This window comes from Megalops cyprinoides, chromosome 8 (assembly GCF_013368585.1).
Source record: "Megalops cyprinoides isolate fMegCyp1 chromosome 8, fMegCyp1.pri, whole genome shotgun sequence".
Classification (NCBI taxonomy): domain Eukaryota; kingdom Metazoa; phylum Chordata; class Actinopteri; order Elopiformes; family Megalopidae; genus Megalops; species Megalops cyprinoides.
In genome coordinates this window covers 36,416,594-36,431,616 of record NC_050590.1, presented here as the reverse complement: position 1 = coordinate 36,431,616, position 15,023 = coordinate 36,416,594, and positions in this window count along the sequence as shown.

Genomic DNA, 15,023 nt, shown 5'->3' with positions numbered 1-15,023 from the left:
GCTTGCTGTAAAGGGATCGGTCTGGTTTGAATCAAATGAACAACTGTAGTTGAAAAGTTGCATGTGAAGTGAAATTCGACACCAGAGAATGTGAGTTTTTTTTTTTTTTTTTTTTTTGAGTCAAACATACTGTAGGCTACCTATGGTAGGCCTACTAAAAATTTGAAAAGATTTGCACCAGAGGGAAATATATGTTCAATAGATCAATACATGTTCAACAATGTTCAAAAGATACAGATTAGGAATTCATCCACACAATAGAAATGCAGTCACTCAAATTCGTGGCAGTAGTTGGTAACTGGATTGCGCTTTTGAAAATAATTTCAACAAATTATTTATTTCTTTCTATTCCTGAACTAGGGTGAGTAACATGATGTGTTACAGCACTTATACTAAGACAATTAAAACAGCACAAAACTTTTCTAGGCTACAGCCACATCAGCATAAACTAGGCTACAGTCTCATTGTTTTTCTGGAGTCCCTTTATGGTTCCACAGATGTAAAACCAAGTTGAGGGAGAGGGGTTTAAATCGGCCTGGAAGCCGAAATATTCGCTTCTTTTAAAAAGTAGCAACTGGGAAACAGGTTTTAGTATAAACTGCTTCAATAATCTATTGGCCTGGTGGATCCACGTTACATAGCCTACGCCAGGCTTGATGACATGCGTTGTAAAAGGGCATTGCATAGCATGGTAGGCTATGCCGTGTACCGTCAAACTCATTACAGACATTGTGGTGCAGTCGACGACACTCTAATAACATGCACACATGGCTTTTAGTGTAACGGGTGGTATCTTGGGTTGTGTGTTTAATATGATGTTACGTGGGTCGGCGAGCGAGCAAGTTTCGAACTGAGGTTCTTACTGCTCGCTGCCAACCCCTTAAAGCCAGCGTCGTTGCCAGTTGAGCTAAAGGCAAATTGCCGTTAGCCTGTCGGCGACAACGCTACTTAACCAGGTCTCAGGGGGAGTGACGTAGCCGCTGCAACCACTCGGCTACCTGCTACCCGCTACCTAAGGCTTTACGCAGGACTCACACGAGCTAATCACTTCAGCTCCGCTACACTCACCCCCCTTTGACCTCCTCTGACTCCTCAGCGACCACTGGCGGCCAAGCTGTGCTTTAGCCAGTGATCCGGGTCACGGCACCAATGTAACGGGTGGTATCTTGCGTTGTGTGTTTAATATGATGTTACGTGGGTCGGCGAGCGAGCGAGTTTCGAACTGAGGTTCTTACTGCTCGCTGCCAACCCCTTAAAGCCAGCGTCGTTGCCAGTTGAGCTAAAGGCAAATTGCCGTTAGCCTGTCGGCGACAACGCTACTTAACCAGGTCTCAGGGGGAGTGACGTAGCCGCTGCAACCACTCGGCTACCTGCTACCCGCTACCTAAGGCTTTACGCAGGACTCACACGAGCTAATCACTTCAGCTCCGCTACATTAGCAGCACTAGCTATTTTGCCCCTCGTAGTTTTTCGGCTGGTTTCCTAACTTGGTGGACGATGTCCTATTTAGGAATTGTCCGATTGTCCGATTCATCGGAATCGTATGCCTCCGAGGTTATCGATTCGTTTTATCGGTACCGGCATGTTTTTTCTGACAGTTGCACATAGTTCTTTGCATATGACGTCACAAACCGGCACGCTTTCCAGATGGAGGGCTGGCAACTGGAGGCAGGTTCTGAGGCAAGTTTGGTTGCATATACTTGTAGTCAGTGACGGAACTAGTTTTATACATGGGGTGGCCAAGGCTACTTTAGGGGTTCCATAGACCATGGCAGAAAATTGGTGTGTAACCCTAACCTGGCATCTAAGGAGCATGAATGAATCCTATGGTTGCTGATTAGAGGTAGAAGTGATAATTCACTTAACCTGGAGTTCTTCAGTGTGTCAGATAGTGTGGTCCACTAGGGTTACTTCACTAGAATTCTTTAACATACTATGAATAGCCAGTGTCTCTACCCCAGAACTACAGCTCAATTTCTTTCTCACACTCACACCGAATCCGAATACGGTATTCCGCAAAGCACAAATAGTGAGTTTTAATGAATATTTCGTACAAATATTTTAAAAATTATTTGTTTTCGGAAAGAAAAAATGTCACATAGATGGTGTTCGTCATAACTGTGATCGGCAGTTAGGGTTATTTGTTTTTCAGTTGAATTATATTTAAAGTTCAAGAAAATCCACTGTTAAAAAGACAAGTTTTTTTTACCCTTACGTGCGGACGGTCACATCAGTGTCATTTGCCGTTTAGCGCATATGCTAAAACCGGTGCGATTAGAGCACTAGATTGGAAAAATTGTAGCAAACTTTAGCTTTGAGGAAACAGCGATTTAACGTTAAAATATAGCCTAGCAAATGCTAACTGAAAATTATGAGAAGCTTAATAACGCTAATGAAAACATAAATCAGCGAGAGTTTCTTCTAGTCATTATAATATTAATAATTCATTGATTATATTTTTCCTAAACATGAAATATAGTTAAATGTGCAAGGCGAGACATGGTGAAAAAGGGTTAATAACAATACAATGATTAGGAATTATTTGGTATAGCAAAAAACGGGAGAGTTCGCTCTGTAGGTAAGTTTTAATCCTCAGTTTTGCAATACAAATAAAGACTCGCCCCCTGATTTAGTGAGGTAGGTGCAAACCAGATAGATTTAAAAATAATTTTTATGTTTGTGCCTAAATTAAAACGTGCTTTCACTGGGCGGTATAGTGTGATTAAATAAGACGTGTTTCCCTTAAATCGGGTGCAAGGAACTAATATAATAATTAGAATAAACCCATCCTTCATTTTTGCGCTCTCTGGCTAACACTCCTTGAAATATATAGCCTATTCATCAGTTCTACGGGTCAAGTTGATTCCTGGGAAATCCCCGCAGATAAGTAATAAATATATTTTTCTGTGTTGTAGCAGAGACACTGGAATTATAGTGTGAGTGTGTGTGTGTGTGTGTGTGTGTGTGTGTGTGTGTGTGTGTGTGTGTGGCAGTGTGCACCGTGATGTCTGTCAGCCATCAGGCTGTAAGGACTCAGGCAGGGACTCAGTCGCAGACCAAGAGAGCTTCAGGTTGCAGGCGGGTTTATTAATGACGGCAGGAAAGTAGCGAAACCAAAAGCAGGCAGGGTCGAAAACCGGAAGGCAGTCCGTGGACAAAAACAGGGTCAGTAACAGAAGCAGGCAAACAATCAGGCAAAGGGACAAAAACGGCAGGCAGGAAACGAAGACGAAGGGCAGGCAGAGTCAGGCACGGAGAATACAGAAATCCAAAAAACTGCGGGAACGAAACAGGTACGAAAACGCTGAGACGAACTGGCAAACAAGCCAGGAACAAGCAGGGTAGAAATAGGGCTGGGCTGATGAGGAAATGGGATGCAGGTGAGCAGGCAGGCAGGTGAAGGTAATGGGGCAATCAGGTGGGCGGGGACCAGGCGGGGAGCGGGGCGGGGCTAGAACACAAGGAAAAACAAAAGCACATGGACAGGGAAAAACAAAAACACCACAGCTAGGAGGGCGGAGCCCTGACACAGGCATTGTCCATCAGGCCAACCCTACTTGACATGGATTGAGATATTTGCATAGGCTGGTAGGCTACCTTCTTTTTTCAGACAGTAATATCTTTAGTTTGACAGGCTCAAGAACACATATTAACACTTTAATATCCTAAAATTAGAAGTGTAATAAAAAAAAACAGGATTGTTACGCCTATTTCCACTTGTATTCGAATACAAATACAGATCATTTTGCTGCCTCAACAAATACAGATACAAATACAAATTCTGGGCTATCTGCACATCCCTACTGCACATCACTACTGCCTTCGTATTTACTTAGGAAAGTATGGGGGCGATGGTGATAAATGCTCACTCTGTGAAAGCACCACAGTTATAACTCGTTCGGTGGTTATCTTTAAGCTAAGCGTTACCTAGCTCAGTATTGCTGTGCCAGTGTGCTAATGAGCAGCTAAGTTTGTGTCTGCTACTACTGCTGCAGACTCCCGTCTTCTCACTCGGCCCTGAAACAGTTACCAAGTGGGGTAATGAGCCGTGACCGCCACGTGTAATACTGCTTAACCGTACACAACTCAAGCTAAACACTGAATAAAAATTTAACCTCCCCTTAGTATTAATGGACTTTTAATTTTCTTCTCATGATTTTTTCCCGGACTGATGGTGGTTACTTCAGGCCTGGACTCAAGACTCATTGGACTACCTAAGGTAAGTTATACTCCTAGAATAGAGTGCTACAGTGCTATTGACAAGGCAGTAATGTGGCTGTATGTACAGGACAGTGTGTTCTGAAGTGAACAAAATAGTTGGACAAACTGAACTGAAAGTAATTTCAACAGTTACAGTAAAGGTGAAGTGCAGGTGATGTGGTGGTTAACGCGACTGTTTTAACTTGAGCTTCAACACCAGCTTTTGTTAATGTACTAATAGTTTTGCAAAAATTGTATAGTAAAGCACACACATTAGTAACCCATGCCAGCTTGAACTGCCTTTAAATTGGACAAATCTATTTTAAAAAGCCCATCAAGGCCCTGAAATGTGAACTGACCTTAAAACTGAGCCTCCAACAGAGAACATGTAAAAACAAGGCTTTGACCATTCTTTTTGGAAGGTTATTTTTTGCTAATCTCCTGGTGCCCCTCAACCTTTACAGTTTGTGTTGCATCTTTCCTATACTTAAAGGATAGGTTCAGATTTTTTTCAGATGTACATTGAAAGCATTGTTCACTATAATTGTTTCTCCTGTCCATACTGGCCACAAACAGATCACCCTCTAAATGCATTGCAGTGTAAATGATGGGGGGCAAAATCCACAGTCCAGTTTCTGTGCAAAAATTAATTCCAGAGTTCACCCAAAGCTAATGTGGCGAGTACAAAAAGGGGGGGAGGGAATTAAAAGTATGACCAGGGGGGTACCAACTATGCCACCCTGGGACTGCTACCCAGGGAAATATACACAGGGGTCAACACCAGTACAATCAACCCTAGAAGGACATGCCAGACACACAGGTTCGCTCACTGAGAGAGGACAGAGACGCTGTTTCCAGAAAATACAACACAATTTTATTTGTTTGTGCTACAGTACAAGTTAAAATTTTACTTTATTAAAAGAGTACATTAAAATGCCAATGTGGAGAGGGCCTCGGTCAACCATGGGGAGGCAGACTACAGTAGTGTGTGTCCAGAAGTGAAATACTCACACAAGTGCTTCAAAGAAAAAAAAAACAGGTGTACCTTCTGTGAACTCCAGTGCAACCTATAAGCAAACCATGCAGTGTCCTGGGGGGGTAGGTGCTGAGGTGCCCCCAGGAGGACCTCAGCACCTACTCAAAGGAAAGAAACAAAAACCCAATCAAAAACAGATCCAACATAATACAACTCAAGCAGAAACTCCAAAAAAAAAAAAAAAAACCAATCAGGTCACAGTTCCGTGTTTGCGGGAGTTGCTATATGTCGTTAGGGGGTACACACAAAGTCAGGCCCAGCTAGCCAAAGTAATTATCGTTACCCCTTTTTTTAGGTACTGACAGTTGTGATCACCAGTACCGAAATACTAGTTGCGCCGACGAAAGAGTTGGCTGCTTTTATGGAGGGAGGCAATGAACCGGGGTGGGAAAAGGAGAAACAGCCACCGCAAAACTCTTCAAACCCAGCAGGGAACGAGGATGCCAGCAACCACCTGTTGAGCGCAGTATATTGGTTACCGTGGAAGTAATGGAAGCCTGCCCACAACACCCAATCGACAAACACAATCAAGTCAGGAACCTACCTCAGATCAGGAATATTATGGCACACGGAAACAAAAGGTATGCAGAGGAGCAGTTCAGCTCCGTGCATCTTACCTGGCCTATATATATACCTGCCTTGTGTGGCAAGTTAATTGTTTGCACAGCTAACTTCCGCAGCAGCATGGAAGGGGGCGAGACCGCAAACAAGCACTACAGTGGCTGCAATGGTCATTCCATTCTGCCGGTTACACTAATATTAGACTTTTTCAGTCTGAGTCAGATAAATCAAATGGGTACCTTTCAAATGTAGTCTTTTTAGTACTAAATTACCTCTATTTGCTACTATCCCTCCACCCCAGCTGAGCAACAAAACACTTGATTTTATTAACTCAGACTGCTGAAGTGTCGTTATAACTTTAGCTGAACTTTTAAATTCAGTTTCACACAGAACCGGGACTGTGGATTTTGTCCCCACCTGATTTATATTGAAATTAATTTAGGAAAGACATCTCTTTGCAACCAGTATTGACAGAAGAAACAATTGCATTGACCAATAATGCTTTCAATGTACTATGGGCATGTGTGTATTGCTTTAACACAGACTTGAAAAATGTGAACTTATCCCTTAACATCTATTCAAAGAGGGCTGGCTACATTTGATAAGACGGACTTTTGTGTTTAACTGATTGGCTTCACATTTTCCCCAAATTATTTTGACCTACCAAGATGCTCCTAGTAAAGCCCATCTCTTTGTTTTTTCAGTGTTGCACTGCATGTGGAGATGCAAAAACTGCGGGAGGGCGTTTACAGAAGGTTAGAACTGCTGAGGTAAAATACAAGGTCTGAACTGCTCAAGCACTACAAACTGAATCATAGGCATTACAGACGGGGCCATAAATATCCATGCACTTATTTAAATTGTACATGTAGATTCAAGACCTGGAATGCCTTACTGAGCCATTGGTCAACAAATCACCCTGCCCAATGAACAGTCACCAAAGGCGTATCCATGTTCAAATGCCATATTTGTGGTCATAATCAACTCTCCACAGAAAGGGAATATTTTCAACACATCTTTCAGCATCTTAAAAATAAGGAGACTGTAATATGCATGTTCCAAAACTGTGAATATAAAACCAACATCTATGTGAACTTCAAAAGTCATAAATACAGAAAACACTCTGGCACAGTGAATGTCTTTTAAGCCACGGGATAAATTCTGTTGAAGAAGGGGGTGTGGTTTTCCCTCCAATGATTCTATAGTGTTCTAGACTGTTTTTTTATACAACAAAGAAAAAATCCCAGCAAACCTTGTGTAGTTTTTGAGGGAAAACATATTCTTACCTGGCGGCCGATAAACTGAGCAGTTGAGTTTGTGGAGGTACACGTGCCTGAAAGCGGGGGATGCGGTCACACTCGTTCTTGGGAACGAAACATTCTGCCTGTTGCTCTGGCTGGGTTTGGCAAAGATCGATTGTGCCGCTGCGCTGCTAAATTACGACATGAGGTCCAAATCGCTCCAGCATTTCTTTTCCTGTTGCGGAGCGAACGTTCTTACAGCAGCTACAGGTAGCGCACAGAGGTAGTATTTTTTAAACAGTAAACCTGCATACGTTTTCCAAGAAAACTTGCAGATATTCTGTGGCAATCTGTTTATCTGTGTCTAAATACTGCGGTGAATTGCATAGTCATGTTAAACAGTAAAAACTTTAACAGTAAAATTTCACCCCAGAGTTAAAAGAGGCAGTTGAAGAAGTTCTGCCAGCACTGAGAGATCAGAACACACCCGTCTTCATCCTCGCGGAAGAATGTGGTACAGAGGGCAAGGAAAGTCTTACTTAAAAGATTGATCAGGCCTCTGATTAGCCTCTATTACCGACTCTTGAGGTTTAATGTGGTAGTGGGAACCCCTGCATTATATATCTATACCTCAGGCACTACAGGTAACATAACGTGCTCTGTACCAGGGATTTCTGTTTTGTCATCGACATTACAACGATGGGCGTTGCAAAAGCATCGAAACGTTGAGTAATAGGAGTACAGTGCCATGTTGATTGATTCCAGGCACAACGGGTGAAATTGGGTGATAACGTAGGCTTTGCGCACCCCTGCATCCCTAGGTCTTCCCGAGGTTGCGGTGGTCAGCCAGCAGAGGCTGTGGGTAGTGTCTTTCCTTCAGTCCGTTGCTGGAGTTAACTGCAAAATACGTCAGCCCTCTCCTGTATCACACTTCCTGTGTGTGGTTGGGTTTACTGGTGCATTCGAAAGTTGTACGATTGCAAACATTCCATAATGTGAAACAACATTGGTGGTATTTCATTGAAAAACATAGGTGTTAAGGTAAAAAAGACTTAATACTTTAAATTACAGTTTTAAGTAGTTAAGTATTAAATGTAATTTAAATAAATGTGTGGGAAATTGTGGAATTTTATGATTCAGAAGTTATTAAAAAATAACCCAAAAATATTTGCAAAGATCATTTAGGTTTTTTCCTCTGCTGTCCAGCAAAATTTACTGACACCTCTTGATTTTTTTTAGGTATAACAGTTGTTATATTGGGAAGACTGGGAAGAATGCAAACAGGACAATGTTAAAGTGACATAATACATAGGGGAGACCATGCACTACTTCTGCAACACACCAAAGGTATTTGGTTTATCACTCTGCAATTGGCAACCATCACCACACAAAGACGCGGTCAGCATCAAAGGATCCCGCTTTGCATTGGGAACATAGGTTGATGCTGCAACAGTGTAAAACCTATTGTTTGTTGCCATTTGTTTCATGGTATAAAAGGCCGATCACGGTAACAGTTCTCTGAGTTAAAGCTTCGCAGGCAGAAATGCTGCCGGATTCCATCGCCAAATAAAGCTTTTTCTCCAAGCGCGCTTCTGGTCCGGTTCATTTACTTTTAAAATTAGAACAAAATCCAACAATTGGCGAGCCAGCCAGGAGGAGCTGATACGAGAGAAACTCACGGACACATCTACGAAGTGGAACAATTCAGCAGAAGAATCGTGGAGATTTTTCCGGTTGAACTTTCAAGTCGAAGATCGGCAAGACAAGAGTCTGCGGGTCCGCAAACATCGCAAAGACCTTAACTCGGTAAGAAACGTACCACTCCTCTTGAAGAACCTAGCTATTTTATAAGTAAACAAACCAGTAAATATACGTATATGTAACTGACAGTATTTTGGTTAACACTGTTGATAAGAGCTCTAAAAAGATAGGCCGAGGTACCGAAGTCTAGGCTAGGGAAAGCCTACGTTTATAGTCAGCTCACGTCGTGCTATCGAGCCGGTAAATGTTTTGTTATATTTTCCGATTAGATGAGAGGTTGACGGAGTGTGAACTATAGTAACGTAGTCATCTCACGTCTTGCCGGTTATCAGACTTCTAATCGGAGGTTGATGGAGTGACTAGTGTAAGCAACGGGGTTGCTAACTAAGTTTATAGTCAGCTCACGTCGTGCTATCTAGCCGGTAAATATTTAGTTATATTTTCCGATTAGATCAGAGGTTGACGGAGTTTATACTATAGTAACGTGGTCATCTCACATCGTGCCGGTTATTAGACATAATCGGAGGTTGATGGAGAGACTCGTGTAAGCAACTGCGGGTTGCTGGGCACCTTCCTATGGTTAGGAAAGGTTTTTGGTATAGTCAGCTCACGTCGTGCTATCTAGCCGGTAAATATTTAGTTATATTTTTCGATTAGATCAGAGGTTGACGGAGTTTGTACTATAGTAACGTGGTCATCTCACATCGTGCCGGTTATTAGACATAATCGGAGGTTGATGGAGAGACTCGTGTAAGCAACTGCGGGTTGCTGGGCGCCTTCCTATGATTAGGAAAGGTTTTTGATGTAAGCTCTGGAACAGAATTCAGTACTATATAATTATTCTTCGCTGTGAGAGAGTTGGAGAATTCAGTTTTTAAGTGTGAGAGAATTAAAAACTGGTACTTTTCTTGATTGTGAGAGAGTTAAGAAGTAGTGCATTATACTGGTATTGTAAGTTGTTAATTGAGCTTCGGATAGTCAGCTCACGTCGTGCTATCTAGCCGGTAAATGTTTAGCTATATTTTCCGATTAGATCAGAGGTTGACGGAGTGTGTACTATACAAACGTAGTCATCTCACATCGTGCCGGTTATCAGACTTGAAATCGGAGGTTGATGGAGAGACTATGAGTAAATATATAGTCAGCTCACGTCGTGCTATCTAGTCGTTAAAATATTTAGTTGTGACAGGCTACTGACACGCTTATATTTTTCGATTAGATCAGAGGTTGACGGAGTGTGTACTAGTAATATAGTCATCTCACATCGGTTATCAGACTAATCGGAGGTTGATGGAGAGACTAGTATAAGCAACTGGGTTGCTGGACACCTTCCTATGGTTAGGAAGGCTGTTGGTTAATTATTATATATTATTATTAAGTATAATTATTCTTCGCTGCGCGGGTTGAATAATTAAATTTTTAAGTAAGAGAACTAAAATTGGTACTTTTCTCGATTGTGAGAAAGTTAAGAATTAGTGCATCATACTAGTATTATAAGTTGTTAAGCGAGCGTTGTTTTTCCGACTGTAAGTAATAAGTAAATGTTCTAAGTAACGTTAGAAAAATTGGTTTTGATCGCGAGGTGGCATTCCAATTGTGAAAGATTCGGAAAACGGAGTTATTTTATAACAGTAAAAGCATACTTAAGAATACTTTTCTTAAAAGCTATATGCTTAAAGAATTTGTATTTGTTTTTAAGTCGCTGAAATTGTAAGCACTTTAGCCTTCCAAATTTGGTTTGGAATGACATCTTGTTTCTTTAATACCGTAAAAACTGTAAGCGTAGCCTTCCGACCGAGGTTCGGAAAGAATTAGCATTTTAAACGGTAAAGTGATAAGCCTTCCGACTAAGATCCGGAAAGAGTCAATTTTTCTAACTGGCGAGCCAAAGTTTAATTTTCTGTTTTGTGCAGCTAAGCAGAAAAAAAAAACACGTGATTTCTTTTCTTTAACTAAAGTGTTAAGATAAACGCAGTATATTATTAAGAGGAAATCAATAGTAGACAAAGAAAATAGTCTATATCACGGAATGATTTTGTATTTTTAAAGTATATTCATATCCACTTATCTCAAAGTATTCCTGGTTGTGGGCGTACTCTGTATTTTGAAAAATAGCCTACATTTTTGACTAGGCTGCTCATTCGAAGATAAAAATTGTCTGTAGTCTTTTCCTCGTTAAGACAAAAGTATAATAATTCCAGTTTCCTCTAGCTAACTCTGTTCTGTTCATTTGCATTGAAGTAAAGATAGCTGTGGGTATTCACACTTAGAATAAACAGTCTTAACAGCTCCACTAACACCTGCTCTGTCTGCTTTGTATCTGAGGGAATCTGTTGTCATGGCTGCTGAGTTGCCGTCGGCTGCGCAGATCCGTGTTCATGGGGCTGGGCCATTGAAACCTACGACAGAACGTCACGGAACAGCTCCTCCAAGCACAACCATCAATCAGATGATGGACAGCCTAAATTCATACTTGGAAAAACGGCTTGGATTAAGGAAATGCAATGACGACATCCAACAGAAATACAACATTAAACCCTCCAGGGACAGACTCTGGACCTTGCCGGACATCAAAAAGGCCTGGGGGAAGACACAGCGCATGTTCGCAAGCAGCAGACGAGACGGATGGTCTGTTATTTTGTGCAAGCAAATTCAACAGCATCTGGAAAAGTGTGAGATTGATAGACTGAAACGTGAAATCACTGCAGAAAATGCAAAAGTTAAAGCATTAGCTTCTCTATTACAGGAAGAGAAAAAGGAAAAAGAGAGACTATTAGCTGAAAATCAAAAATGGCTAGACTTAATCTCCAAACAGCTACAACCAAAAGACTGTGATAAAGCAGTAGCCTCTTCCAATACACATGAAGGAGGCGCTAAGAAAAGGAGACCGGAACTGCTCTACCCATTCAAAGAGCTGAGAGCCATTGAGGAACAACAACACCGTCGTTTGCTGGAGAAATTGCCACATGACCATGGTATCAGCTCAGACGGTGAGGAATTGTCCAATGACACACCTGCTGCTGCACCTGTGACAAAGGACAGCAGTGCACAGGTCAAATCTACCTCCACAACAAGCACAAAGGTTAGGCTTGCTCCTGTCGTAATCAAACACCGTAGAACTGAAGTGGAAGTTCAAAGTGAAGAGGAGTTTGAGGAGGATGCCCAGAGACGGACTCGTATTGTGACAAAGAAGGTCAAAAGATACCTCCCATGTAAGACTTACCAACCAACCACACCAGAACAAATTGATAAATGGTCCAAGGAATTAGCAGACGCTGTTGCTAAACAAGCCACAAAGGAGGGGGGAGCACACACAGCGGCACTGAGACCACTGGAAAAAGATAGAGAATCAATCTCTGACATCAAACAGATGCAAAGTGAAGCATCCAGAGAAGAAATATGGACATGGATGGAAAATGGAGCAAAACTGCACCATGACAACATCTGGCGACATGGTACAAGAACAGCGGCCCCTGAATGCCTTCTGCCCTATTTAGCAACACAAATTCACTCGCTGGGTCATGTGGGTGAGGACAAAATGACCCACAGATTCAGTCAAGTGTGGTGGAACACCAAGTTCAGAACGCAAGCCCGACATGTGATAAGAAGCTGCGTCACATGTGAAAAGAACAATCCTGGAACCAGAATTAAGACCCCTGCTGGGGGAACACCAGCCCCACTGGGTCCATTCCGGCACCTTCAGTTGGACTACATAACCCTGCCTAAGTGTGGGAGGTTTCAGGATGTACTTGTAGATAAATTCTCCAGATGAGTGGAAGCATTCCCAACTAAACATGGAACGGCAGCCCACACAGCCAAAACACTGGTGAAGGACATCATTCCTCGATGGGGCCTGCCAGAATGCATAGACTCAGACCAAGGAACACATTTCACAATGTGTCGCATGATAAATACAAGAAATTACATTGTCCTTACAGACCACAAGCTTCAGGTCGAACAGAGAGAATGAATCGTCATCATAGAACATCTGTCCAAGCTCCACCAGGAAGGAATCCCTTGGAAACTGGACTAAACCTTTTGAATTATCACATCATCATCAGTCATCACAGGCCGGCCCATGCCCCGACCCGGAACAATGGATCTGCGCAAAGCCGACGTGCATTTAATTTCTGACAGCCTGATCTGGTACTGCGAAAAACTCTCACACACAAACCTCAGAATGTAGCATTAGAACCCTAGTAGGAGGGTCCGTACCAGGTTCTTTTAGTAACTAATGCAGCAGTTAAGGTGCAGGGAAAAGATAAGTGGTACCATGTAAGCCACTGCAAGTTAGCAAATCCGCCTAGAGATGAGGGATAGAATGGCGGTAGTATTTATCAGAGTCCAGACATGACGGGACTAGAGTTGTCTAGGCTCTAGCTTGTCGTCTGAGGATGAAGAGGTCATCATACCACCACTGATAAATGCTGTAGCGTCCCGCCGAAACTACATAGGGACAGTTTAGGCATTTTTAGGAATAACGATCAATTTTTTAATGATTATGTACTTTGGCAAGATGCGTTCCCGCCTTCTCTCTTGTGTGTCATTGCAGGTGTTCTAGTGAAGAGCAGGGTTCCAAACAGCTGAGAGAGAAGGGTGCCCTGGCTGTCATCTGACACCTGCGCTGGACTGTACCTGACACCTGGCTGACATCTGCTGAAAAACAACGGGACACGGGACACATCTGCATCAACCAAGCCCACAATATCACAGACTGTGTCAGGAGACCTCATTCACCAGCACAATCCAGCAGCATGTGTGGAATGCGATCATCCACCATGCCACCAATGTCATTTCTCTGTACATCTTTCAATGTATCCGTGTATCATCATAAAATGATATTCTTTTATTTTATACTGTAAGCAGAGGTGCCTGTGCTCAGTATTAGACTGTGTACATGATTAATATCAACATGTTACGGTTTCTTTTCTTTTTTTTCCCTCCTTCCGTTCCTATATTTTCTTACAACTGTTTCTTTATTTTTGTGATCATATTTTTTTATGATCAAAGGGGGGAATGTAAGATTATAGTGCTTCTAACTTCTGACCAGATGTGGTTCAGAATCAGAATCAGAGAACTGTTAACCTGATGGCCTTATTATCATAGTTACAAAGGAAGCTCCACACCTTGGTGCCACGCTACAGTTGGAGCCAAGAGCAATTGATTAAGGCAGGCAGCAGCCATCAAGTCTAGCATACAACCGGGAGTGGGCAATTGGCAACCATCACCACACAAAGACGCAGTCAGCATCAAAGGATCCCGCTTTGCATTGGGAACATAGGTTGATGCTGCAACAGTGTAAAACCTATTGTTTGTTGCCATTTGTTTCATGGTATAAAAGGCCGATCACAGTAACAGTTCTCTGAGTTAAAGCTTCGCAGATGCTGCCGGATTCCATCGCCGAATAAAGCTTTTTCTCCAAGCGCGCTTCTGATCCGGTTCGTTTACTTTTAAAATTAGAACAAAATCCAACACCTTTCAGGTGATAAAGTGAAGGAAAGATAAGGGGGCCTGCCAAAAAGGCAAGTTCAGATTCTTCATTGTATTATTTAGTAGTATTCCCCAATTTACCCAACTTTAATAGTAACCAGATGCGAGAGTTGAGAGTTTTTGTGGCTCAGAGCTGCTTCATCATCACAATACAGATAATAGTTAAAAACAATACACACTACATTAGATACCACACATACTCACGATACGCCATAACAGTCCATTAATAGAGGAAATACAAAACTGACACCTGTTGCATGGCTTGCACATGAATGTGTGACACATTAGTTTGACTTTTCCAACAACATTGCACATTGCCCTTGAAATTGCACAAAACTGCAAAAATTTCACCATGACATTAATGTCTGTATCGCACGATTAAACCATGTGCATATATGATCCCTTAATTTCAGTTTACCCCATATTTACACATTTAATCAAAAAAAAATGCACAATTCCACTCACATAAATATTCCATTGCACTATGCCCCATGATTACACCTTAATGTACTTGGATTATTAGTGTTAGTGAACTCATTTGCTGATTAACTATCTTAATTGAATATGAAGTAGTTTCTATCTGTTCTCTCTGCAACTGGGAAATAGAAAATGCCTCTTCAAATACATGTGTCAGCACTCTGGCCTGAACTGCTTGGTTTCTCCCTGTCTGTCTGTGTGGGTGTGTCTTTTGTTTTTGTTTACAGGTCCTTGTGTTTCCTTGTCCCGCCTGCCTC